The following is a 21332-nucleotide window of genomic DNA, read 5'->3' on the forward strand; positions in this document are numbered from 1 at the left end:
TCCGGTTTCGATTCTGGCCGACCCATTTAGCTGCTTGTTTTGATGTTCTAGTCTATTAAATTGTGTACGTGTGGGTTCTCATTCGAAGATGATTAGGAGGGCAACTTGTTTTTGCCAGTGAAAATTTTCAAGTTGTGAAGACACAAGGGAAATTCATATAATACGAAAGATGTCCTTACCTTGATCGCGAAAGTACCTTGCCTGCAAAACTCCAACAATTCTGCTGTCAGCGTCGGTGGTGTAAAGATTAGCATTGTGGCTTTCCAAGCAATAGATCCGGGTTCGATTCCCGGCCGACGCATTTGGCTGTTAGATTTCATGTTCTAGTCTATTAAATTCAGCTTTTGTGGTTCCTACTTAAAAGATGATTAGGAGGACAAATTTTTTTTGACACTTATTGTTTTCAAGTTGTGAAGACACAAGGGAAATGCATATAATTCTAAAGATGTCCTCACTTTGATCGCGAAAGTACCTTACCTGCAATAACTCCAACAATACTTTTGTCAGCGTCGGTGGTGTAAAGGTTAGCATTGTTGCCTTCCAAGCAATAGATCCGGGTTCGGTTCCCGGCCGACGCATTTCGCTGCTAGATTACATGTTCTAGTCTGTTAAATTCAGTACTTGTAGTTTCTACTTTGAAGGTGATTAGCAGGGCAAATATTGTTTGGACAGTTGATGTTTTCAAGTTGTGAAGACACAAGGGAAATGCATATAATACGAAGGATGCCCTTATTTTGATCGCAAAAGTGCCTTACCTGCAATACCTCCAACAATTCTGCTGTCAGCGTCGGTGGTGTAAAAGTTATTATTTTTTTCTTCCAAGCAATAGATCCTGGTTCACTTCCCAGTTGACGCATTTGGCTGCTAGATATGATGTTCTAGTCTATTAAATTCTGTACGTGTCGGTTCTCCTTTGAAGATGATTAGGAGTGCAACTTGTTTTTGCCAGAAAATATTTTCAAGTTGTGAAGACACAAGGGAAATGCATATAATACGAAAGATGTCCTTACTGTGATCGCGAAAGTACCTTACCTGCAATAACTCCAACAATTCTGCTGTCAGCGTCGGTGGTGTAAAGATTAGCATTGTGGCCTTCCAAGCAATAGATCCGGGTTCGATTCCCGGCCGACGCATTTGGCTGTTAGATTTCATGTTCTAGTCTATTAAATTCAGTTTTTGTGGTTCCTACTTAAAAGATGATTAGGAGGACAAATTTTTTTTGACACTTATTGTTTTCAAGTTGTGAAGACACAAGGGAAATGCATATAATTCTAAAGATGCCCTTATTTTGATCGCGAAAGTACCTTACCTGTAATAACTCCAACAATACTTCTGTCAGCGTCGGTGGTGTAAAGGTTAGCATTGTTGCCATCCAAGCAATAGATCCGGGTTCGATTCCCGGCCGACGCATTTCGCTACTAGATTACATGTTTTAGTCTATTAAATTCAGTACGTGTCGTTTCTACTTTGAAGATGATTAGGAGGGCAACTTGTTTTGGCCAGGAAATGCTTCCAAGTTGTGATGACACAAGGGAAATGCATATAATACGAAAGATGTCCTTACTTTGATCGCGAAAGTACCTTACCTGCAATAACTCCAACAATTCTGCTGTCAGCGTCGGTGGTGTAAAAGTTAGCATTGTGGCCTTCCAAGCAATAGATCCGGGTGCGATTCCCGGGCGACGCATTTGGCTGTTAGATATCATGTTCTAGTCTATTAAATTCAGTACATGTTGTTTCTACTTTGAAGGTGATTAGGAGGGCAAATTTTGTTTGGACAGTTAATGTTTTCAAGTTGTGAAAACACAAGGGAAGTGCATATAATACGAAAGATGCCCTTATTTTGATCGCAAAAGTACCTTACCTGCAATAACTCCAACAATTCTGCTGTCAGCGTCGGTGGTGTAAAGATTAGCATTGTTGCCTTCCAAGCAATAGATCCGGGTTCGATTCCCGGCCGACGCATTTCGCTGCTAGATTACATGTTCTAGTCTATTAAATTCAGTACGTGTCGTTTCTACTTTGAAGGTGAGTAGCAGGGCAAATATTGTTTGGACAGTTAATGTTTTCAAGTTGTGAAGACACAAGGGAAATGCATATAATACGAAGAATACCCTTATTTTGATCGCGAAAGTACCTTACCTGCAATAACTCCAACAATTCTGCTGTCATCGTCGGTGGTGTAAAGATTAGCATTGTGGCCTTCCAAGCAATAGATCCGGGTTCGATTCCCGGCCGACGCATTTGGCTGTTAGATTTCATGTTCTAGTCTATTAAATTCAGTTTTTGTGGTTCCTACTTAAAAGATGATTAGGAGGACAAATTTTTTTTGACACTTATTGTTTTCAAGTTGTGAAGACACAAGGGAAATGCATATAATTCTAAAGATGCCCTTATTTTGATCGCGAAAGTGCCTTACCTGCAATACCTCCAACAATTCTGCTGTCAGCGTCGGTGGTGTAAAAGTTATTATTTTTGTCTTCCAAGCAATAGATTCTGGTTCACTTCCCACTTGACGCATTTGGCTGCTAGATATGATGTTCTAGTCTATAAATTCTGTACGTGTGGGTTCTCCTTTGAAGGTGATTAGGAGGGCAAATATTGTTTGGACAGTTAATGTTTTCAAGTTGTGAAGACACAAGGGAAATGCATATAATACGAAGGATGTCCTCACTTTGATCGCGAAAGTAACTTACCTGCAATAACTCCAACAATACTTTTGTCAGCGTCGGTGGTGTAAAGGTTAGCATTGTTGCCTTCCAAGCAATAGATCCGGGTTCGGTTCCCGGCCGACGCATTTCGCTGCTAGATTACATGTTCTAGTCTGTTAAATTGAGTACGTGTCGTTTCTACTTTGAAGGTGATTAGCAGGGCAAATATTGTTTGGACAGTTAATGTTTTCAAGTTGTGAAGACACAAGGGAAATGCATATAATACGAAGGATGCCCTTATTTTGATCGCGAAAGTGCCTTACCTGCAATACCTCCAACAATTCTGCTGTCAGCGTCGGTGGTGTAAAAGTTATTATTTTTGTCTTCCAAGCAATAGATCCTGGTTCACTTCCCAGTTGACGCATTTGGCTGCTAGATATGATGTTTTAGTCTATTAAATTCAGTACGTGTCGTTTCTACTTTGAAGATGATTAGGAGGGCAACTTGTTTTTGCCAGAAATAATTTTCAAGTTGTGAAGACACAAGGGAAATGCATATAATACGAAAGATGTCCTTACTTTGATCGCGAAAGTACCTTACCTGCAATACCTCCAACAATTCTGCTGTCAGCGTCGGTGGTGTAAAAGTTATTATTTTTGTCTTCCAAGCAATAGATCCTGGTTCACTTCCCAGTTGACGCATTTGGCTGTTAGATTTCATGTTCTAGTCTATTAAATTCAGTTTTTGTGGTTCCTACTTAAAAGATGATTAGGAGGACAAATTTTTTTTGACACTTATTGTTTTCAAGTTGTGAAGACACAAGGGAAATGCATATAATTCTAAAGATGCCCTTATTTTGATCGCGAAAGTGCCTTACCTGCAATACTTCCAACAATTCTGCTGTCAGCGTCGGTGGTGTAAAAGTTATTATTTTTGTCTTCCAAGCAATAGATTCTGGTTCACTTCCCACTTGACGCATTTGGCTGCTAGATATGATGTTCTAGTCTATTAAATTCTGTACGTGTGGGTTCTCCTTTGAAGGTGATTAGGAGGGCAAATATTGTTTGGACAGTTAATGTTTTCAAGTTGTGAAGACACAAGGGAAATGCATATAATACGACAGATGTCCTTACTTTGATCGCGAAAGTACCTTACCTGCAATAACTCCAACAGTTCTGCTGCCACCGGCGGTGGTGTAAAGGTTAGTATTGTTGCCTTCCAAGCAATAGATCCGGTTGCGATTCCGGCCGACCCATTTAGCTGCTTGTTTTGATGTTCTAGTCTATTAAATTGTGTACGTGTGGGTTCTCATTTGAAGATGATTAGGAGGGCAACTTGTTTTTGCCAGTAAATATTTTCAAGTTGTGAAGACACAAGGGAAATGCATATAATACGAAAGATGTCCTTACCTTGATCGCGAAAGTACCTTGCCTGCAAAACTCCAACAATTCTGCTGTCAACGTCGGTGGTGTAAAGATTAGCATTGTTGCCTTTCAAGCAATAGATCCGGGTTCGATTCCCGGCCGACGCATTTCGCTGCTATATTACATGTTCTAGTCTATTAAATTCAGTACGTGTCGTTTCTACTTTGAAGGTGAGTAGCAGGGCAAATATTGTTTGGACAGTTAATGTTTTCAAGTTGTGAAGACACAAGGGAAATGCATATAATACGAAGAATACCCTTATTTTGATCGCGAAAGTACCTTACCTGCAATAACTCCAACAATTCTGCTGTCATCGTCGGTGGTGTAAAGATTAGCATTGTGGCCTTCCAAGCAATAGATCCGGGTTCGATTCCCGGCCGACGCATTTGGCTGTTAGATTTCATGTTCTAGTCTATTAAGTTCAGTTTTTGTGGTTCCTACTTAAAAGATGATTAGGAGGACAAATTTTTTTTGACACTTATTGTTTTCAAGTTGTTTAGACACAAGGGAAATGCATATAATTCTAAAGATGCCCTTATTTTGATCGCGAAAGTGCCTTACCTGCAATACCTCCAACAATTCTGCTGTCAGCGTCGGTGGTGTAAAAGTTATTATTTTTGTCTTCCAAGCAATAGATTCTGGTTCACTTCCCACTTGACGCATTTGGCTGCTAGATATGATGTTCTAGTCTATAAATTCTGTACGTGTGGGTTCTCATTTGAAGGTGATTAGGAGGGCAAATATTGTTTGGACAGTTAATGTTTTCAAGTTGTGAAGACACAAGGGAAATGCATATAATACGAAGGATGTCCTCACTTTGATCGCGAAAGTAACTTACCTGCAATAACTCCAACAATACGTTTGTCAGCGTCGGTGGTGTAAAGGTTAGCATTGTTGCCTTCCAAGCAATAGATCTGGGTTCGGTTCCCGGCCGACGCATTTCGCTGCTAGATTACATGTTCTAGTCTGCTAAATTGAGTACGTGTCGTTTCTACTTCGAAGGTGATTAGCAGGGCAAATATTGTTTGGACAGTTAATGTTTTCAAGTTGTGAAGACACAAGGGAAATGCATATAATACGAAGAATGCCCTTATTTTGATCGCGAAAGTGCCTTACCTGCAATACCTCCAACAATTCTGCTGTCAGCGTCGGTGGTGTAAAAGTTATTATTTTTGTCTTCCAAGCAATAGATCCTGGTTCACTTCCCAGTTGACGCATTTGGCTGCTAGATATGATGTTTTAGTCTATTAAATTCAGTACGTGTCGTTTCTACTTTGAAGATGATTAGGAGGGCAACTTGTTTTTGCCAGAAAATATTTTCAAGTTGTGAAGACACAAGGGAAATGCATATAATACGAAAGATGTCCTTACTTTGATCGCGAAAGTACCTTACCTGCAATAACTCCAACAATTCTGCTGTCAGCGTCGGTGGTGTAAAGATTAGCATTGTGGCCTTCCAAGCAATAGATCCGGGTTCGATTCCCGGCCGACGCATTTGGCTGTTAGATTTCATGTTCTAGTCTATTAAATTCAGTTTTTGTGGTTCCTACTTAAAAGATGATTAGGAGGACAAATTTTTTTTGACACTTATTGTTTTCAAGTTGTGAAGACACAGGGGAAATACATGTAATTCTAAAGATGCCCTTATTTTGATCGCGAAAGTACCTTACCTGTAATAACTCCAACAATACTTCTGTCAGTGTCGGTGGTGTAAAGGTTAGCATTGTTGCCTTCCAAGCAATAGATCCGGGTTCGATTCCCGGCCGACGCATTTCGCTACTAGATTACATGTTCTAGTCTATTAAATTCAGTACGTGTCGTTTCTACTTTGAAGATGATTAGGAGGGCAACTTGTTTTTGCCAGGAAATGTTTTCAAGTTGTGAAGACACAAGGGAAATGCATATAATACGAAAGATGTCCTTACTTTGATGGCGAAAGTACCTTACTTGCAATAACTCCAACAGTTCTGCTGCCACCGGCGGTGATGTAAAGGTTAGTATTGTTGCCTTCCAAGCAATAGATGCGGTTTCGATTCCGGCCGACCCATTTAGCTGCTTGTTTTGATGTTCTAGTCTAGTCTGTTCTAGTACACAAAAGAAATGCATGTAATACGAAAGATGCCCTTATTTTGATCGCGAAAGTGGCTTAGCTGTAATAACTCCAACAATTATCCTGTCAGCGTCGGTGGTGTAAAGGTTAGCATTGTTGCGTTCCAAGCAATAGATCCGGGTTCGATACCCGGCCGACGCATTTGGCTGCTAGACTACATGTTACAGTCTATTAAATTGAGTACGTGCCGTTTCTACTTTGAAGGTAACTAGGAGGGCAAATTTTGTTTGGACAGTTAATGTTTTCAAGTTGTGAAAACACAAGGGAAGTGCATATAATACGAAAGATGCCCTTATTTTGATCGCGAAAGTGCCTTACCTGTCATAACTCCAACAATTCTGCTATCAGCGTCGGTGGTGTAAAGGTTGACATTGTTGCTTTCCAAGCAATAGATCCGGGTTCGATTCCCGGCCGACGCATTTGGGTGTTAGATTTCATGTTCTAGTTTATTAAATTCAGTTTTTGTGGTTCCTAGTTAAAAGATGATTAGGAGGACAAATTTTTTTTGACACTTATTATTTTCCAGTTGTGAAGACACAAGGGAAATGCATATAATACGTAAGATGCACTTATTTTGATTGCGAAAGTACCTTACCTGCCAGAACTCCAACAATTCTGCTGTCAGCGTCGGTGGTGTAAAGGTTGACATTGTTGCCTTCCAAGCAATAGATCCGGGTTCGATTCCAAGCCGACGCATTTGGCTGTTAGATTTCATGTTCTAGTCTATTAAATTCAGCTTTTGTGGTTCCTACTTAAAAGATGATTAGGAGGGCAACTTGTTTTTGCCGGCTAATGTTTTCAAGTTGTGCAGACACAAGGGAAATGCATATAATACGAAAGATGTCCTTACTTTGATCGCGAAAGTACCTTACTTGCAATAACTCCAACAATTCTGCTGTCAGCGTCGGTGGTGTAAATGTTAGCATTGTGGCTTTCCAAGCAATAGATCCGGGTTTGATTCCCGGCCGACGCATTTGGCTGTTAGATTTCATGTTCTAGTCTATTAAATTCAGTTTTTGTGGTTCCTACTTAAAAGATGATTAGGAGGACAAATTTTTTTTGACACTTATTGTTTTCAAGTTGTGAAGACACAAGGGAAATGCATATAGGTCTAAAGATGCCCTTATTTTGATCGCCAAAGTACCTTACCTGTAATAACTCCAACAATACTTCTGTCAGCGTCGGTGGTGTAAAGGTTAGCATTGTTGCCTTCCAAGCAATAGATCCGGGTTCGATTCCCGGCCGACGCATTTCGCTACTAAATTACATGTTCTAGTCTATTAAATTCAGTACGTGTCGTTTCTACATTGAAGGTGATTAGGAGGGCGCTAATTTTGTTTGGGCAGTTAATGTTTTCAAGTTGTGAAGACACAAGGGAAATGCATATAATACGAAGGATGTCCTTACTTTGATCGCGAAAGTACCTTACCTGCAATAACTCCAACAATAATTTTGTCAGCGTCGGTGGTGTAAAGGTTAGCATTGTTGTCTTCCAAGCAATAGATCCGGGTTCGGTTCCCGGCCGACGCATTTCGCTTCTAGTTTACATGTTCCAGTCTGTTAAATTCAGTACGTGTCGTTTCTACTTTAAAGGTGATTAGCAGGGCAAATATTGTTTGGACAGTTAATGTTTTCAAGTTGTGAAGACACAAAAGAAATGCATGTAATACGAAAGATGCTCTTATTTTGATCGCGAAAGTGGCTTACCTGTAATAACTCCAACAATTATCCTGTCAAGCGTCGGTGGTGTAAAGGTTAGCATTGTTGCCTTCCAAGCAATAGATCCGGGTTCGATACCCGGCCGACGCATTTGGCTGCTAGACTACATGTTACAGTCTATTAAATTGAGTACGTGCCGTTTCTACTTTGAAGGTAACTAGGAGGGCAAATTTTGTTTGGACAGTTAATGTTTTCAAGTTGTGAAAACACAAGGGAAGTGCATATAATACGAAAGATGCCCTTATTTTGATCGCGAAAGTACCTTACCCGCAATAACTCCAACAATTCTGCTGCCACCGGCGGTGGTGTAAAGGTTAGTATTGTTGCCTTCCAAGCAATAGATCCGGTTTCGATTCCGGCCGACGCATTTCGCTACTACATTACATGTTCTAGTTTATTAAATTCAGTACGTGTCGTTTCTACTTTGAAGATGATTAGGAGGGCAACTTGTTTTTGCAAGAAAATGTTTTCAAGTTGTGAGGACACAAGGGATATGCATATAATACGTAAGATGCCCTTATTTTGATCGCGAAAGTGCCTTACCTGTCATAACTCCAACAATTCTGCTATCAGCGTCGGTGGTGTAAAGGTTGAGATTGTAGCCTTCCAAGCAATAGATCCGGGTTCGATTCCCGGCCGACGCATTTGGCTGTTAGATTTCATGTTCTAGTCTATTAAATTCAGTTTTTGTGGTTCCTAGTTAAAAGATGATTAGGAGGACAAATTTTTTTTGACACTTATTATTTTCCAGTTGTGAAGACACAAGGGAAATGCATATAATACGTAAGATGCCCTTATTTTGATCGCGAAAGTACCTTACCTGCCATAACTCCAACAATTCTGCTGTCAGCGTCGGTGGTGTAAAGGTTGACATTGTTGCCTTCCAAGCAATAGATCCGGGTTCGATTCCAAGCCGACGCATTTGGCTGTTAGTTTTCATGTTCTAGTCTATTAAATTCAGTTTTTGTGGTTCCTACTTAAAAGATGATTAGGAGGGCAACTTGTTTTTGCCAGCTAATGATTTCAAGTTGTGCAGACACAAGGGAAATGCATATAATACGAAAGATGTCCTTACTTTGATCGCGAAAGTACCTTACTTGCAATAACTCCAACAATTCTGCTGTCAGCGTCGGTGGTGTAAATGTTAGCATTGTGGCTTTCCAAGCAATAGATCCGGGTTTGATTCCCGGCCGACGCATTTGGCTGTTAGATTTCATGTTCTAGTCTATTAAATTCAGTTTTTGTGGTTCCTACTTAAAAGATGATTAGGAGGACAAATTTTTTTTGACACTTATTGTTTTCAAGTTGTGAAGACACAAGGGAAATGCATATAATTCTAAAGATGCCCTTATTTTGATCGCCAAAGTACCTTACCTGTAATAACACCAACAATACCTCTGTCAGCGTCGGTGGTGTAAAGGTTAGCATTGTTGCCTTCCAAGCAATAGATCCGGGTTCGATTCCCGGCCGACGCATTTCGCTACTAAATTACTTGTTCTAGTCTATTAAATTCAGTACATGTCGTTTCTACTTTGAAGGTGATTAGGAGGGCGCTAATTTTGTTTGGGCAGTTAATGTTTTCAAGTTGTGAAGACACAAGGGAAATGCATATAATTCTAAAGATGCCCTTATTTTGATCGCCAAAGTACCTTACCTGTAATAACACCAACAATACCTCTGTCAGCGTCGGTGGTGTAAAGGTTGACATTGTTGCCTTCCAAGCAATAGATCCGGGTTCGATTCCAAGCCGACGCATTTGGCTGTTAGATTTCATGTTCTAGTCTATTAAATTCAGCTTTTGTGGTTCCTACTTAAAAGATGATTAGGAGGGCAACTTGTTTTTGCCGGCTAATGTTTTCAAGTTGTGCAGACACAAGGGAAATGCATATAATACGAAAGATGTCCTTACTTTGATCGCGAAAGTACCTTACTTGCAATAACTCCAACAATTCTGCTGTCAGCGTCGGTGGTGTAAATGTTAGCATTGTGGCTTTCCAAGCAATAGATCCGGGTTTGATTCCCGGCCGACGCATTTGGCTTTTAGATTTCATGTTCTAGTCTATTAAATTCAGTTTTTGTGGTTCTTACTTAAAAGATGATTAGGAGGACAAATTTTTTTTGACACTTTTTGTTTTCAAGTTGTGAAGACACTAGGGAAATGCATATAGGTCTAAAGATGCCCTTATTTTGATCGCCAAAGTACCTTACCTGTAATAACTCCAACAATACTTCTGTCAGCGTCGGTGGTGTAAAGGTTAGCATTGTTGCCTTCCAAGCAATAGATCCGGGTTCGATTCCCGGCTGACGCATTTCGCTACTAAATTACATGTTCTAGTCTATTAAATTCAGTACGTGTCGTTTCTACTTTGAAGGTGATTAGGAGGGCGCTAATTTTGTTTGGGCAGTTAATGTTTTCAAGTTGTGAAGACACAAGGGAAATGCATATAATACGAAGGATGTCCTTACTTTGATCGCGAAAGTACCTTACCTGCAATAACTCCAACAATACTTTTGTCAGCGTCGGTGGTGTAAAGGTTAGCATTGTTGTCTTCCAAGCAATAGATCCGGGTTCGGTTCCCGGCCGACGCATTTCGCTTCTAGTTTACATGTTCCAGTCTGTTAAATTCAGTACGTGTCGTTTCTACTTTAAAGGTGATTAGCAGGGCAAATATTGTTTGGACAGTTAATGTTTTCAAGTTGTGAAGACACAAAAGAAATGCATGTAATACGAAAGATGCCCTTATTTTGATCGCGAAAGTGCCTTACCTGTAATAACTCTAACAATTATCCTGTCAGCGTCGGTGGTGTAAAGGTTAGCATTGTTGCCTTCCAAGCAATAGATCCGGGTTCGATACCCGGCCGACGCATTTGGCTGCTAGACTACATGTTACAGTCTATTAAATTGAGTACGTGCCGTTTCTACTTTGAAGGTAACTAGGAGGGCAAATTTTGTTTGGACAGTTAATGTTTTCAAGTTGTGAAAACACAAGGGAAGTGCATATAATACGTAAGATGCCCTTATTTTGATCGCGAAAGTGCCTTACCTGTCATAACTCCAACAATTCTGCTATCAGCGTCGGTGGTGTAAAGGTTGACATTGTTGCCTTCCAAGCAATAGATCCGGGTTCGATTCCCGGCCGACGCATTTGGATGTTAGATTTCATGTTCTAGTTTATTAAATTCAGTTTTTGTGGTTCCTAGTTAAAAGATGATTAGAAGGACAAATTTTTTTTGACACTTATTATTTTCCAGTTGTGAAGACACAAGGGAAATGCATATAATACGTAAGATGCCCTTATTTTGATCGCGAAAGTACCTTACCTGCCATAACTCCAACAATTCTGCTGTCAGCGTCGGTGGTGTAAAGGTTGACATTGTTGCCTTCCAAGCAATAGATCCGGGTTCGATTCCAAGCCGACCCATTTGGCTGTTAGATTTCATGTTCTAGTCTATTAAATTCAGTTTTTGTGGTTCCTACTTAAAAGATGATTAGGAGGGCAACTTGTTTTTGCCAGCTAATGTTTTCAAGTTGTGCAGACACAAGGGAAATGCATATAATACGAAAGATGTCCTTACTTTGATCGCGAAAGTACCTTACTTGCAATAACTCCAACAATTCTGCTGTCAGCGTCGGTGGTGTAAATGTTAGCATTGTGGCTTTCCAAGCAATAGATCCGGGTTTGATTCCCGGCCGTCGCATTTGGCTTTTAGATTTCATGTTCTAGTCTATTAAATTCAGTTTTTGTGGTTCCTACTTAAAAGATGATTAGGAGGACAAATTTTTTCTGACACTTTTTGTTTTCAAGTTGTGAAGACACAAGGGAAATGCATATAATTCTAAAGATGCCCTTATTTTGATCGCGAAAGTACCTTACCTGTAATAACTCCAACAATACTTCTTTCAGCGTCGGTGGTGTAAAGGTTAGCATTTTTGCCTTCCAAGCAATAGATCCGGGTTCGATTCCGGGCCGACGCATTTCGCTACTAAATTACATGTTCTAGTCTATTAAATTCAGTACGTGTCGTTTCTACTTTGAAGGTGATTAGGAGGGCGCTAATTTTGTTTGGGCAGTTAATGTTTTCAAGTTGTGAAGACACAAGGGAAATGCATATAATACGAAGGATGTCCTTACTTTGATCGCGAAAGTACCTTACCTGCAATAACTCCAACAATACTTTTGTCAGCGTCGGTGGTGTAAAGGTTAGCATTGTTGTCTTCCAAGCAATAGATCCGGGTTCGGTTCCCGGCCGACGCATTTCGCTGCTAGATTACATGTTCCAGTCTGTTAAATTCAGTACGTGTCGTTTCTACTTTGAAGGTGATTAGCAGGGCAAATATTGTTTGGACAGTTAATGTTTTCAAGTTGTGAAGACACAAAAGAAATGCATGTAATACGAAAGATGCCCTTATTTTGATCGCGAAAGTGCCTTACCTGTAATAACTCTAACAATTATCCTGTCAGCGTCGGTGGTGTAAAGGTTAGCATTGTTGCCTTCCAAGCAATAGATCCGGGTTCGATACCCGGCCGACGCATTTGGCTGCTAGACTACATGTTACAGTCTATTAAATTGAGTACGTGCCGTTTCTACTTTGAAGGTAACTAGGAGGGCAAATTTTGTTTGGACAGTTAATGTTTTCAAGTTGTGAAAACTCAAGGGAAGTGCATATAATACGAAAGATGCCCTTATTTTGATCGCGAAAGTGCCTTACCTGTCATAACTCCAACAATTCTGCTATCAGCGTCGGTGGTGTAAAGGTTGACATTGTTGCCTTCCAAGCAATAGATCCGGGTTCGATTCCCGGCCGACGCATTTGGATGTTAGATTTCATGTTCTAGTTTATTAAATTCAGTTTTTGTGGTTCCTAGTTAAAAGATGATTAGGAGGACAAATTTTTTTTGACACTTATTATTTTCCAGTTGTGAAGACACAAGGGAAATGCATATAATACGTAAGATGCCCTTATTTTGATCGCGAAAGTACCTTACCTGCCATAACTCCAACAATTCTGCTGTCAGCGTCGGTGGTGTAAAGGTTGACATTGTTGCCTTCCAAGCAATAGATCCGGGTTCGATTCCAAGCCGACGCATTTGGCTGTTAGATTTCATGTTCTAGTCTATTAAATTCAGTTTTTGTGGTTCCTACTTAAAAGATGATTAGGAGGGCAACTTGTTTTTGCCAGCTAATGTTTTCAAGTTGTGCAGACACAAGGGAAATGCATATAATACGAAAGATGTCCTTACTTTGATCGCGAAAGTACCTTACTTGCAATAACTCCAACAATTCTGCTGTCAGCGTCGGTGGTGTAAATGTTAGCATTGTGGCTTTCCAAGCAATAGATCCGGGTTTGATTCCCGGCCGACGCATTTGGCTGTTAGATTTCATGTTCTAGTCTATTAAATTCAGTTTTTGTGGTTCCTACTTAAAAGATGATTAGGAGGACAAATTTTTTTTGACACTTATTGTTTTCAAGTTGTGAAGACACAAGGGAAATGCATATAATTCTAAAGATGCCCTTATTTTGATCGCCAAAGTACCTTACCTGTAATAACTCCAACAATACTTCTGTCAGCGTCGGTGGTGTAAAGGTTAGCATTGTTGCCTTCCACGCAATAGATCCGGGTTCGATTCCCGGCCGACGCATTTCGCTACTAAATTACATGTTCTAGTCTATTAAATTCAGTACGTGTCGTTTCTACTTTGAAGGTGATTAGGAGGGCGCTAATTTTGTTTGGGCAGTTAATGTTTTCAAGTTGTGAAGACACAAGGGAAATGCATATAATACGTAAGATGCCCTTATTTTGATTGCGAAAGTACCTTACCTGTCATAACTCCAACAATTCTGCTGTCAGTGTCGGTGGTGTTAAGGTTGACATTGTTGCCTTCCAAGCAATAGATCCGGGTTTGATTCCCGGCCGACGCATTTGGCTGTTAGATTTCATGGTCTAGTCTATTAAATTCAGTTTTTGTGGTTCCTACTTAAAAGATGATTGGAGGACAAAATTTTTTTGACACTTATTGTTTTCAAGTTGTGAAGACACAAGGGAAATGCATATAATTCTAAAGATGCCCTTATTTTGATCGCGAAAGCACCTTACCTGTAATAACTCCAACAATTCTTCTGTCAGAGTCGGTGGTGTAAAGGTTAGCATTGTTGCCTTCCAAGCAATAGATCCGGGTTCGATTCCCGGCCGATGCATTTCGCTACTAAATTACATGTTCTAGTCTATTAAATTTAGTACGTGTCGTTTCTACCTTGAAGGTGATTAGCAGGGCAAATTTTGTTTGGACAGTTAATGCTTTCAAGTTGTGAAGACACAAGGGAAATGCATATAATACGAAGGATGCACTTATTTTGATCGCGAAAGTGCCTTACCTGCAATACCTCCAACAATTATGCTGTCAGCGTCGGTGGTGTAAAGGTTAGTATTGTTGCCTTCCGAGCAATAGATCCGGGTTTGATTCCTGGCCGCGCATTTGGCTGTTAGATTTCATGTTCTAGTCTATTAAATTCAGTACGTGTCGTTTCTACTTTGAAGATGATTAGGAAGGCAACTTGTTTTTGCCAGAAAATGTATTCAAGTTGTGGAGACACAAGGGAAATGCATATAATACGTAAGATGCCCTTATTTTGATCGCGAAAGTGCCTTACCTGTCATAACTCCAACAATTCTGCTGTCAGCGTCGGTGGTGTAAAGATTAGCATTGTGGCCTTCCAAGCAATACATCCGGGTTCGAATCCCGGCCGACGCATTTGGCTGTTAGATTTCATGTTCTAGTCTATTAAATTCAGTTTTTGTGGTTCCTACTTAAAAGATGATTAGGAGGACAAATTCTTTTGACACTTATTGTTTTCAAGTTGTGAAAACACAAGGGAAGTGCATATAATACGAAAGATGCCCTTATTTTGATCGCGAAAGTACCTTACCCGCAATAACTCCAACAATTCTGCTGCCACCGGCGGTGGTGTAAAGGTTAGTATTGTTGCCTTCCAAGCAATAGATCCGGTTTCGATTCCGGCCGACGCATTTCGCTACTAGATTACATGTTCTAGTCTATTAAATTGAATACGTGTCGTTTCTACTTTGAAGATGATTAGGAGAGCAACTTGTTTTTGCCAGAAAATGTATTCAAGTTGTGAAGACACAAGGGAAATGCATATAATACGTAAGATGCCCTTATTTTGATCGCGAAAGTGCCTTACCTGTCATAACTCCAACAATTCTGCTGTCAGCGTCGGTGGTGTAAAGGTTGACATTGTTGCCTTCCAAGCAATAGATCCGGGTTCGATTCCAAGCCGACGCATTTGGCTGTTAGATTTCATGTTCTAGTCTATTAAATTCAGTTTTTGTGGTTCCTATTTAAAAGATGATTAGGAGGGCAACTTGTTTTTGCCAGCTAATGTTTTCAAGTTGTGCAGACACAAGGGAAAGGCATATAATACGAAAGATGTCCTTACTTTGATCGCGAAAGTAACTTACTTGCAATAACTCCAACAATTCTGCTGTCAGCGTCGGTGGTGTAAATGTTAGCATTGTGGCTTTCCAAGTAATAGATCCGGGTTTGATTTCCGGCCGACGCATTTGGCTGTTAGATTTCATGTTCTAGTCTATTAAATTCAGTTTTTGTGGTTCCTATTTAAAAGATGATTAGGAGGACAAATTTTTTTTGACACTTATTGTTTTCAAGTTGTGAAGACACAAGGGAAATGCATATAATTCTAAAGATGCCCTTATTTTGAACGCCAAAATACCTTACCTGTAATAACTCCAACAATACTTCTGTCAGCGTCAATGGTGTAAAGATTAGCATTGTTGCCTTCCAAGCAATAGATCCAGGTTCGATTCCCGGCCGACGCATTTCGCTACTAATTTACATGTTCTAGTCTATTAAATTCAGTACGTGTCGTTTCTACTTTGAAGGTGATTAGGAGGGCGCTAATTTTGTTTGGGCAGTTAATGTTTTCAAGTTGTGAAGACAGAAGGGAAATGCATATAATACGTAAGATGCCCTTATTTTAATTGCGAAAGTACCTTACCTGTCATAACTCCAACAATTCTGCTGTCAGCGTCGGTGGTGTTAAGGTTGACATTGTTGCCTTCCAAGCAATAGATCCGGGTTTGATTCCCGGCCGACGCATTTGGCTGTTAGATTTCATGTTCTAGTCTATTAAATTCAGTTTTTGTGGTTCCTACTTAAAAGATGATTAGGAGGGCCAATTTTTTTTGACACTTATAGTTTTCAAGTTGTGAAGACACAAGGCAAATGCATATAATTCTAAAGATGCCCTTATTTTGATCGCGAAAGTACCTTAACTGTAATAACTCCAACAATTCTTTTGTCAGCGTCGGTGGTGTAAAGGTTAGCATTGTTGCCTTCCAAGCAATAGATCCGGGTTCGATACCCGGCCGACGCATTTGGCTGCTAGACTACATGTTACAGTCTATTAAATTGAGTACGTGCCGTTTCTACTTTGAAGGTAACTAGGAGGGCAAATTTTGTTTGGACAGTTAATGTTTTCAAGTTGTGAAAACTCAAGGGAAGTGCATATAATACGAAAGATGCCCTTATTTTGATCGCGAAAGTGCCTTACCTGTCATAACTCCAACAATTCTGCTATCAGCGTCGGTGGTGTAAAGGTTGACATTGTTGCCTTCCAAGCAATAGATCCGGGTTCGATTCCCGGCCGACGCATTTGGATGTTAGATTTCATGTTCTAGTTTATTAAATTCAGTTTTTGTGGTTCCTAGTTAAAAGATGATTAGGAGGACAAATTTTTTTTGACACTTATTATTTTCCAGTTGTGAAGACACAAGGGAAATGCATATAATACGTAAGATGCCCTTATTTTGATCGCGAAAGTACCTTACCTGCCATAACTCCAACAATTCTGCTGTCAGCGTCGGTGGTGTAAAGGTTGACATTGTTGCCTTCCAAGCAATAGATCCGGGTTCGATTCCAAGCCGACGCATTTGGCTGTTAGATTTCATGTTCTAGTCTATTAAATTCAGTTTTTGTGGTTCCTACTTAAAAGATGATTAGGAGGGCAACTTGTTTTTGCCAGCTAATGTTTTCAAGTTGTGCAGACACAAGGGAAATGCATATAATACGAAAGATGTCCTTACTTTGATCGCGAAAGTACCTTACTTGCAATAACTCCAACAATTCTGCTGTCAGCGTCGGTGGTGTAAATGTTAGCATTGTGGCTTTCCAAGCAATAGATCCGGGTTTGATTCCCGGCCGACGCATTTGGCTGTTAGATTTCATGTTCTAGTCTATTAAATTCAGTTTTTGTGGTTCCTACTTAAAAGATGATTAGGAGGACAAATTTTTTTTGACACTTATTGTTTTCAAGTTGTGAAGACACAAGGGAAATGCATATAATTCTAAAGATGCCCTTATTTTGATCGCCAAAGTACCTTACCTGTAATAACTCCAACAATACTTCTGTCAGCGTCGGTGGTGTAAAGGTTAGCATTGTTGCCTTCCACGCAATAGATCCGGGTTCGATTCCCGGCCGACGCATTTCGCTACTAAATTACATGTTCTAGTCTATTAAATTCAGTACGTGTCGTTTCTACTTTGAAGGTGATTAGGAGGGCGCTAATTTTGTTTGGGCAGTTAATGTTTTCAAGTTGTGAAGACACAAGGGAAATGCATATAATGCGTAAGATGCCCTTATTTTGATTGCGAAAGTACCTTACCTGTCATAACTCCAACAATTCTGCTGTCAGTGTCGGTGGTGTTAAGGTTGACATTGTTGCCTTCCAAGCAATAGATCCGGGTTTGATTCCCGGCCGACGCATTTGGCTGTTAGATTTCATGGTCTAGTCTATTAAATTCAGTTTTTGTGGTTCCTACTTAAAAGATGATTGGAGGACAAAATTTTTTTGACACTTATTGTTTTCAAGTTGTGAAGACACAAGGGAAATGCATATAATTCTAAAGATGCCCTTATTTTGATCGCGAAAGCACCTTACCTGTAATAACTCCAACAATTCTTCTGTCAGAGTCGGTGGTGTAAAGGTTAGCATTGTTGCCTTCCAAGCAATAGATCCGGGTTCGATTCCCGGCCGATGCATTTCGCTACTAAATTACATGTTCTAGTCTATTAAATTTAGTACGTGTCGTTTCTACCTTGAAGGTGATTAGCAGGGCAAATTTTGTTTGGACAGTTAATGCTTTCAAGTTGTGAAGACACAAGGGAAATGCATATAATACGAAGGATGCACTTATTTTGATCGCGAAAGTGCCTTACCTGCAATACCTCCAACAATTATGCTGTCAGCGTCGGTGGTGTAAAGGTTAGTATTGTTGCCTTCCGAGCAATAGATCCGGGTTTGATTCCTGGCCGCGCATTTGGCTGTTAGATTTCATGTTCTAGTCTATTAAATTCAGTACGTGTCGTTTCTACTTTGAAGATGATTAGGAAGGCAACTTGTTTTTGCCAGAAAATGTATTCAAGTTGTGGAGACACAAGGGAAATGCATATAATACGTAAGATGCCCTTATTTTGATCGCGAAAGTGCCTTACCTGTCATAACTCCAACAATTCTGCTGTCAGCGTCGGTGGTGTAAAGATTAGCATTGTGGCCTTCCAAGCAATACATCCGGGTTCGAATCCCGGCCGACGCATTTGGCTGTTAGATTTCATGTTCTAGTCTATTAAATTCAGTTTTTGTGGTTCCTACTTAAAAGATGATTAGGAGGACAAATTCTTTTGACACTTATTGTTTTCAAGTTGTGAAAACACAAGGGAAGTGCATATAATACGAAAGATGCCCTTATTTTGATCGCGAAAGTACTTTACCCGCAATAACTCCAACAATTCTGCTGCCACCGGCGGTGGTGTAAAGGTTAGTATTGTTGCCTTCCAAGCAATAGATCCGGTTTCGATTCCGGCCGACGCATTTCGCTACTAGATTACATGTTCTAGTCTATTAAATTGAATACGTGTCGTTTCTACTTTGAAGATGATTAGGAGAGCAACTTGTTTTTGCCAGAAAATGTATTCAAGTTGTGAAGACACAAGGGAAATGCATATAATACGTAAGATGCCCTTATTTTGATCGCGAAAGTGCCTTACCTGTCATAACTCCAACAATTCTGCTGTCAGCGTCGGTGGTGTAAAGGTTGACATTGTTGCCTTCCAAGCAATAGATCCGGGTTCGATTCCAAGCCGACGCATTTGGCTGTTAGATTTCATGTTCTAGTCTATTAAATTCAGTTTTTGTGGTTCCTATTTAAAAGATGATTAGGAGGGCAACTTGTTTTTGCCAGCTAATGTTTTCAAGTTGTGCAGACACAAGGGAAAGGCATATAATACGAAAGATGTCCTTACTTTGATCGCGAAAGTAACTTACTTGCAATAACTCCAACAATTCTGCTGTCAGCGTCGGTGGTGTAAATGTTAGCATTGTGGCTTTCCAAGTAATAGATCCGGGTTTGATTTCCGGCCGACGCATTTGGCTGTTAGATTTCATGTTCTAGTCTATTAAATTCAGTTTTTGTGGTTCCTATTTAAAAGATGATTAGGAGGACAAATTTTTTTTGACACTTATTGTTTTCAAGTTGTGAAGACACAAGGGAAATGCATATAATTCTAAAGATGCCCTTATTTTGAACGCCAAAATACCTTACCTGTAATAACTCCAACAATACTTCTGTCAGCGTCAATGGTGTAAAGATTAGCATTGTTGCCTTCCAAGCAATAGATCCAGGTTCGATTCCCGGCCGACGCATTTCGCTACTAATTTACATGTTCTAGTCTATTAAATTCAGTACGTGTCGTTTCTACTTTGAAGGTGATTAGGAGGGCGCTAATTTTGTTTGGGCAGTTAATGTTTTCAAGTTGTGAAGACAGAAGGGAAATGCATATAATACGTAAGATGCCCTTATTTTAATTGCGAAAGTACCTTACCTGTCATAACTCCAACAATTCTGCTGTCAGCGTCGGTGGTGTTAAGGTTGACATTGTTGCCTTCCAAGCAATAGATCCGGGTTTGATTCCCGGCCGACGCATTTGGCTGTTAGATTTCATGTTCTAGTCTATTAAATTCAGTTTTTGTGGTTCCTACTTAAAAGATGATTAGGAGGGCCAATTTTTTTTGACACTTATAGTTTTCAAGTTGTGAAGACACAAGGCAAATGCATATAATTCTAAAGATGCCCTTATTTTGATCGCGAAAGTACCTTAACTGTAATAACTCCAACAATTCTTTTGTCAGCGTCGGTGGTGTAAAGGTTAGCATTGTTGCCTTCCAAGCAATAGATCCGGGTTCGATTCCCGGCCGATGCATATCGCTACTAAATTACATGTTCTAGTCTATTAAATTTAGTACGTGTCATTTCTACCTTGAAGGTGATTAGCAGGGCAAATTTTGTTTGGACAGTTAATGCTTTCAAGTTGTGAAGACACAAGGGAAATGCATATAATACGAAGGATGCCCTTATTTTGATCGCGAAAGTGCCTTACCTGCAATACCTCCAACAATTCTGCTGTCAGCGTCGGTGGTGTAAAGATTAGCATTGTGGCCTTCCAAGCAATACATCCGGGTTCGAATCCCGGCCGAAGCATTTGGCTGTTAGATTTCATGTTCTAGTCTATTAAATTCAGTTTTTGTGGTTCCTACTTAAAAGATGATTAGGAGGACAAATTTTTTTTGACACTTATTGTTTTCAAGTTCTGAAGACACAAGGGAAATGCATATAATTCTAAAGATGCCCTTATTTTGATCGCGAAAGTACCTTACCTGTAATAACTCCAACAATTCTTCTGTCAGCGTCGGTGGTGTGAAGGTTAGCATTGTTGCCTTCCAAGCAATAGATCCGGGTTCGATTCCAGGCCGACGCACTTCGCTACTAGATTACATGTTCTAGTCTATTAAATTCAGTACATGTCGTTTCTACTTTGAAGATGATTAGGAGGGCAACTTGTTTTTGCCAGGAAATGTTTTCAAGTTGTGAAGAAACAAGGGAAATGCATATAATACGAAAGATGTCCTTACTTTGATAGCGAAAGTACCTTACCTGCAATAACTCCAACAATTCTTCTGTCAGCGTCAGTGGTGTAAGGGTTAGCATTGTTGCCTTCCAAGCAATAGATCCGGGTTTGATTCCCGGCCGACGCATTTCGCTCCTAGATTACATGTTCTAGTCTATTAATTTCAGTACGTGTCGTTTCTACTTTGAAGGTGATTAGCAGGGCAAATATTGTTTGGACAGTTAATGTTTTCAAGTTGTGAAGACACAAGGGAAATGCATATAATGCGAAGGATGCCCTTATTTTGATCGCGAAAGTGCCTTACCTGCAATACCTTCAACAATTCTGCTGTCAGCGTCGGTGGTGTAAGAGTTATTATTTTTGTCTTCCAAGCAATAGATCCTGGTTCACCTTCCAGGTGACGCATATGGCTGCTAGATATGATG

At 40.1% G+C, this 21332-nt stretch overlaps 29 non-coding genes across 29 annotated transcripts; all 29 read left to right on the forward strand.

The window, feature by feature from the left end:
• Window positions 1-506: 506 nt before the first annotated feature.
• Window positions 507-578, forward strand: Trnag-ucc (transfer RNA glycine (anticodon UCC)). The gene has a single exon. It is a non-coding gene; the product is annotated as a tRNA-Gly (tRNA).
• Window positions 579-1061: 483 nt separating this feature from the next.
• Window positions 1062-1133, forward strand: Trnag-ucc (transfer RNA glycine (anticodon UCC)). Its single transcript has one exon. It is a non-coding gene; the product is annotated as a tRNA-Gly (tRNA).
• Window positions 1134-1338: 205 nt separating this feature from the next.
• On the forward strand, window positions 1339-1410 carry Trnag-ucc (transfer RNA glycine (anticodon UCC)). The gene has a single exon. It is a non-coding gene; the product is annotated as a tRNA-Gly (tRNA).
• Window positions 1411-1893: 483 nt separating this feature from the next.
• Trnag-ucc (transfer RNA glycine (anticodon UCC)) lies at window positions 1894-1965 on the forward strand. The gene has a single exon. It is a non-coding gene; the product is annotated as a tRNA-Gly (tRNA).
• A 760-nt stretch (window positions 1966-2725) lies between these two features.
• Window positions 2726-2797, forward strand: Trnag-ucc (transfer RNA glycine (anticodon UCC)). Its single transcript has one exon. It is a non-coding gene; the product is annotated as a tRNA-Gly (tRNA).
• Window positions 2798-4942: 2145 nt separating this feature from the next.
• Window positions 4943-5014, forward strand: Trnag-ucc (transfer RNA glycine (anticodon UCC)). The gene has a single exon. It is a non-coding gene; the product is annotated as a tRNA-Gly (tRNA).
• Window positions 5015-5497: 483 nt separating this feature from the next.
• Window positions 5498-5569, forward strand: Trnag-ucc (transfer RNA glycine (anticodon UCC)). Its single transcript has one exon. It is a non-coding gene; the product is annotated as a tRNA-Gly (tRNA).
• Window positions 5570-5774: 205 nt separating this feature from the next.
• Trnag-ucc (transfer RNA glycine (anticodon UCC)) lies at window positions 5775-5846 on the forward strand. Its single transcript has one exon. It is a non-coding gene; the product is annotated as a tRNA-Gly (tRNA).
• A 408-nt stretch (window positions 5847-6254) lies between these two features.
• Trnag-ucc (transfer RNA glycine (anticodon UCC)) lies at window positions 6255-6326 on the forward strand. Its single transcript has one exon. It is a non-coding gene; the product is annotated as a tRNA-Gly (tRNA).
• Window positions 6327-6532: 206 nt separating this feature from the next.
• On the forward strand, window positions 6533-6604 carry Trnag-ucc (transfer RNA glycine (anticodon UCC)). Its single transcript has one exon. It is a non-coding gene; the product is annotated as a tRNA-Gly (tRNA).
• Window positions 6605-7363: 759 nt separating this feature from the next.
• Window positions 7364-7435, forward strand: Trnag-ucc (transfer RNA glycine (anticodon UCC)). Its single transcript has one exon. It is a non-coding gene; the product is annotated as a tRNA-Gly (tRNA).
• A 208-nt stretch (window positions 7436-7643) lies between these two features.
• On the forward strand, window positions 7644-7715 carry Trnag-ucc (transfer RNA glycine (anticodon UCC)). Its single transcript has one exon. It is a non-coding gene; the product is annotated as a tRNA-Gly (tRNA).
• A 207-nt stretch (window positions 7716-7922) lies between these two features.
• On the forward strand, window positions 7923-7994 carry Trnag-ucc (transfer RNA glycine (anticodon UCC)). Its single transcript has one exon. It is a non-coding gene; the product is annotated as a tRNA-Gly (tRNA).
• A 1313-nt stretch (window positions 7995-9307) lies between these two features.
• On the forward strand, window positions 9308-9379 carry Trnag-ucc (transfer RNA glycine (anticodon UCC)). Its single transcript has one exon. It is a non-coding gene; the product is annotated as a tRNA-Gly (tRNA).
• A 762-nt stretch (window positions 9380-10141) lies between these two features.
• On the forward strand, window positions 10142-10213 carry Trnag-ucc (transfer RNA glycine (anticodon UCC)). Its single transcript has one exon. It is a non-coding gene; the product is annotated as a tRNA-Gly (tRNA).
• A 208-nt stretch (window positions 10214-10421) lies between these two features.
• Window positions 10422-10493, forward strand: Trnag-ucc (transfer RNA glycine (anticodon UCC)). Its single transcript has one exon. It is a non-coding gene; the product is annotated as a tRNA-Gly (tRNA).
• A 206-nt stretch (window positions 10494-10699) lies between these two features.
• Trnag-ucc (transfer RNA glycine (anticodon UCC)) lies at window positions 10700-10771 on the forward strand. The gene has a single exon. It is a non-coding gene; the product is annotated as a tRNA-Gly (tRNA).
• Window positions 10772-10977: 206 nt separating this feature from the next.
• Trnag-ucc (transfer RNA glycine (anticodon UCC)) lies at window positions 10978-11049 on the forward strand. Its single transcript has one exon. It is a non-coding gene; the product is annotated as a tRNA-Gly (tRNA).
• A 1039-nt stretch (window positions 11050-12088) lies between these two features.
• Window positions 12089-12160, forward strand: Trnag-ucc (transfer RNA glycine (anticodon UCC)). The gene has a single exon. It is a non-coding gene; the product is annotated as a tRNA-Gly (tRNA).
• A 206-nt stretch (window positions 12161-12366) lies between these two features.
• On the forward strand, window positions 12367-12438 carry Trnag-ucc (transfer RNA glycine (anticodon UCC)). The gene has a single exon. It is a non-coding gene; the product is annotated as a tRNA-Gly (tRNA).
• A 206-nt stretch (window positions 12439-12644) lies between these two features.
• On the forward strand, window positions 12645-12716 carry Trnag-ucc (transfer RNA glycine (anticodon UCC)). The gene has a single exon. It is a non-coding gene; the product is annotated as a tRNA-Gly (tRNA).
• Window positions 12717-13475: 759 nt separating this feature from the next.
• Window positions 13476-13547, forward strand: Trnag-ucc (transfer RNA glycine (anticodon UCC)). The gene has a single exon. It is a non-coding gene; the product is annotated as a tRNA-Gly (tRNA).
• Window positions 13548-14031: 484 nt separating this feature from the next.
• Trnag-ucc (transfer RNA glycine (anticodon UCC)) lies at window positions 14032-14103 on the forward strand. The gene has a single exon. It is a non-coding gene; the product is annotated as a tRNA-Gly (tRNA).
• A 2145-nt stretch (window positions 14104-16248) lies between these two features.
• Window positions 16249-16320, forward strand: Trnag-ucc (transfer RNA glycine (anticodon UCC)). Its single transcript has one exon. It is a non-coding gene; the product is annotated as a tRNA-Gly (tRNA).
• Window positions 16321-16526: 206 nt separating this feature from the next.
• On the forward strand, window positions 16527-16598 carry Trnag-ucc (transfer RNA glycine (anticodon UCC)). The gene has a single exon. It is a non-coding gene; the product is annotated as a tRNA-Gly (tRNA).
• A 759-nt stretch (window positions 16599-17357) lies between these two features.
• Trnag-ucc (transfer RNA glycine (anticodon UCC)) lies at window positions 17358-17429 on the forward strand. The gene has a single exon. It is a non-coding gene; the product is annotated as a tRNA-Gly (tRNA).
• Window positions 17430-17913: 484 nt separating this feature from the next.
• Trnag-ucc (transfer RNA glycine (anticodon UCC)) lies at window positions 17914-17985 on the forward strand. The gene has a single exon. It is a non-coding gene; the product is annotated as a tRNA-Gly (tRNA).
• A 2145-nt stretch (window positions 17986-20130) lies between these two features.
• Trnag-ucc (transfer RNA glycine (anticodon UCC)) lies at window positions 20131-20202 on the forward strand. The gene has a single exon. It is a non-coding gene; the product is annotated as a tRNA-Gly (tRNA).
• Window positions 20203-20962: 760 nt separating this feature from the next.
• On the forward strand, window positions 20963-21034 carry Trnag-ucc (transfer RNA glycine (anticodon UCC)). The gene has a single exon. It is a non-coding gene; the product is annotated as a tRNA-Gly (tRNA).
• The last annotated feature ends 298 nt before the right edge of the window (window positions 21035-21332 follow it).

This window comes from Hydractinia symbiolongicarpus, chromosome 2, assembly GCF_029227915.1.
Source record: "Hydractinia symbiolongicarpus strain clone_291-10 chromosome 2, HSymV2.1, whole genome shotgun sequence".
Classification (NCBI taxonomy): Eukaryota; Metazoa; Cnidaria; class Hydrozoa; order Anthoathecata; family Hydractiniidae; genus Hydractinia; species Hydractinia symbiolongicarpus.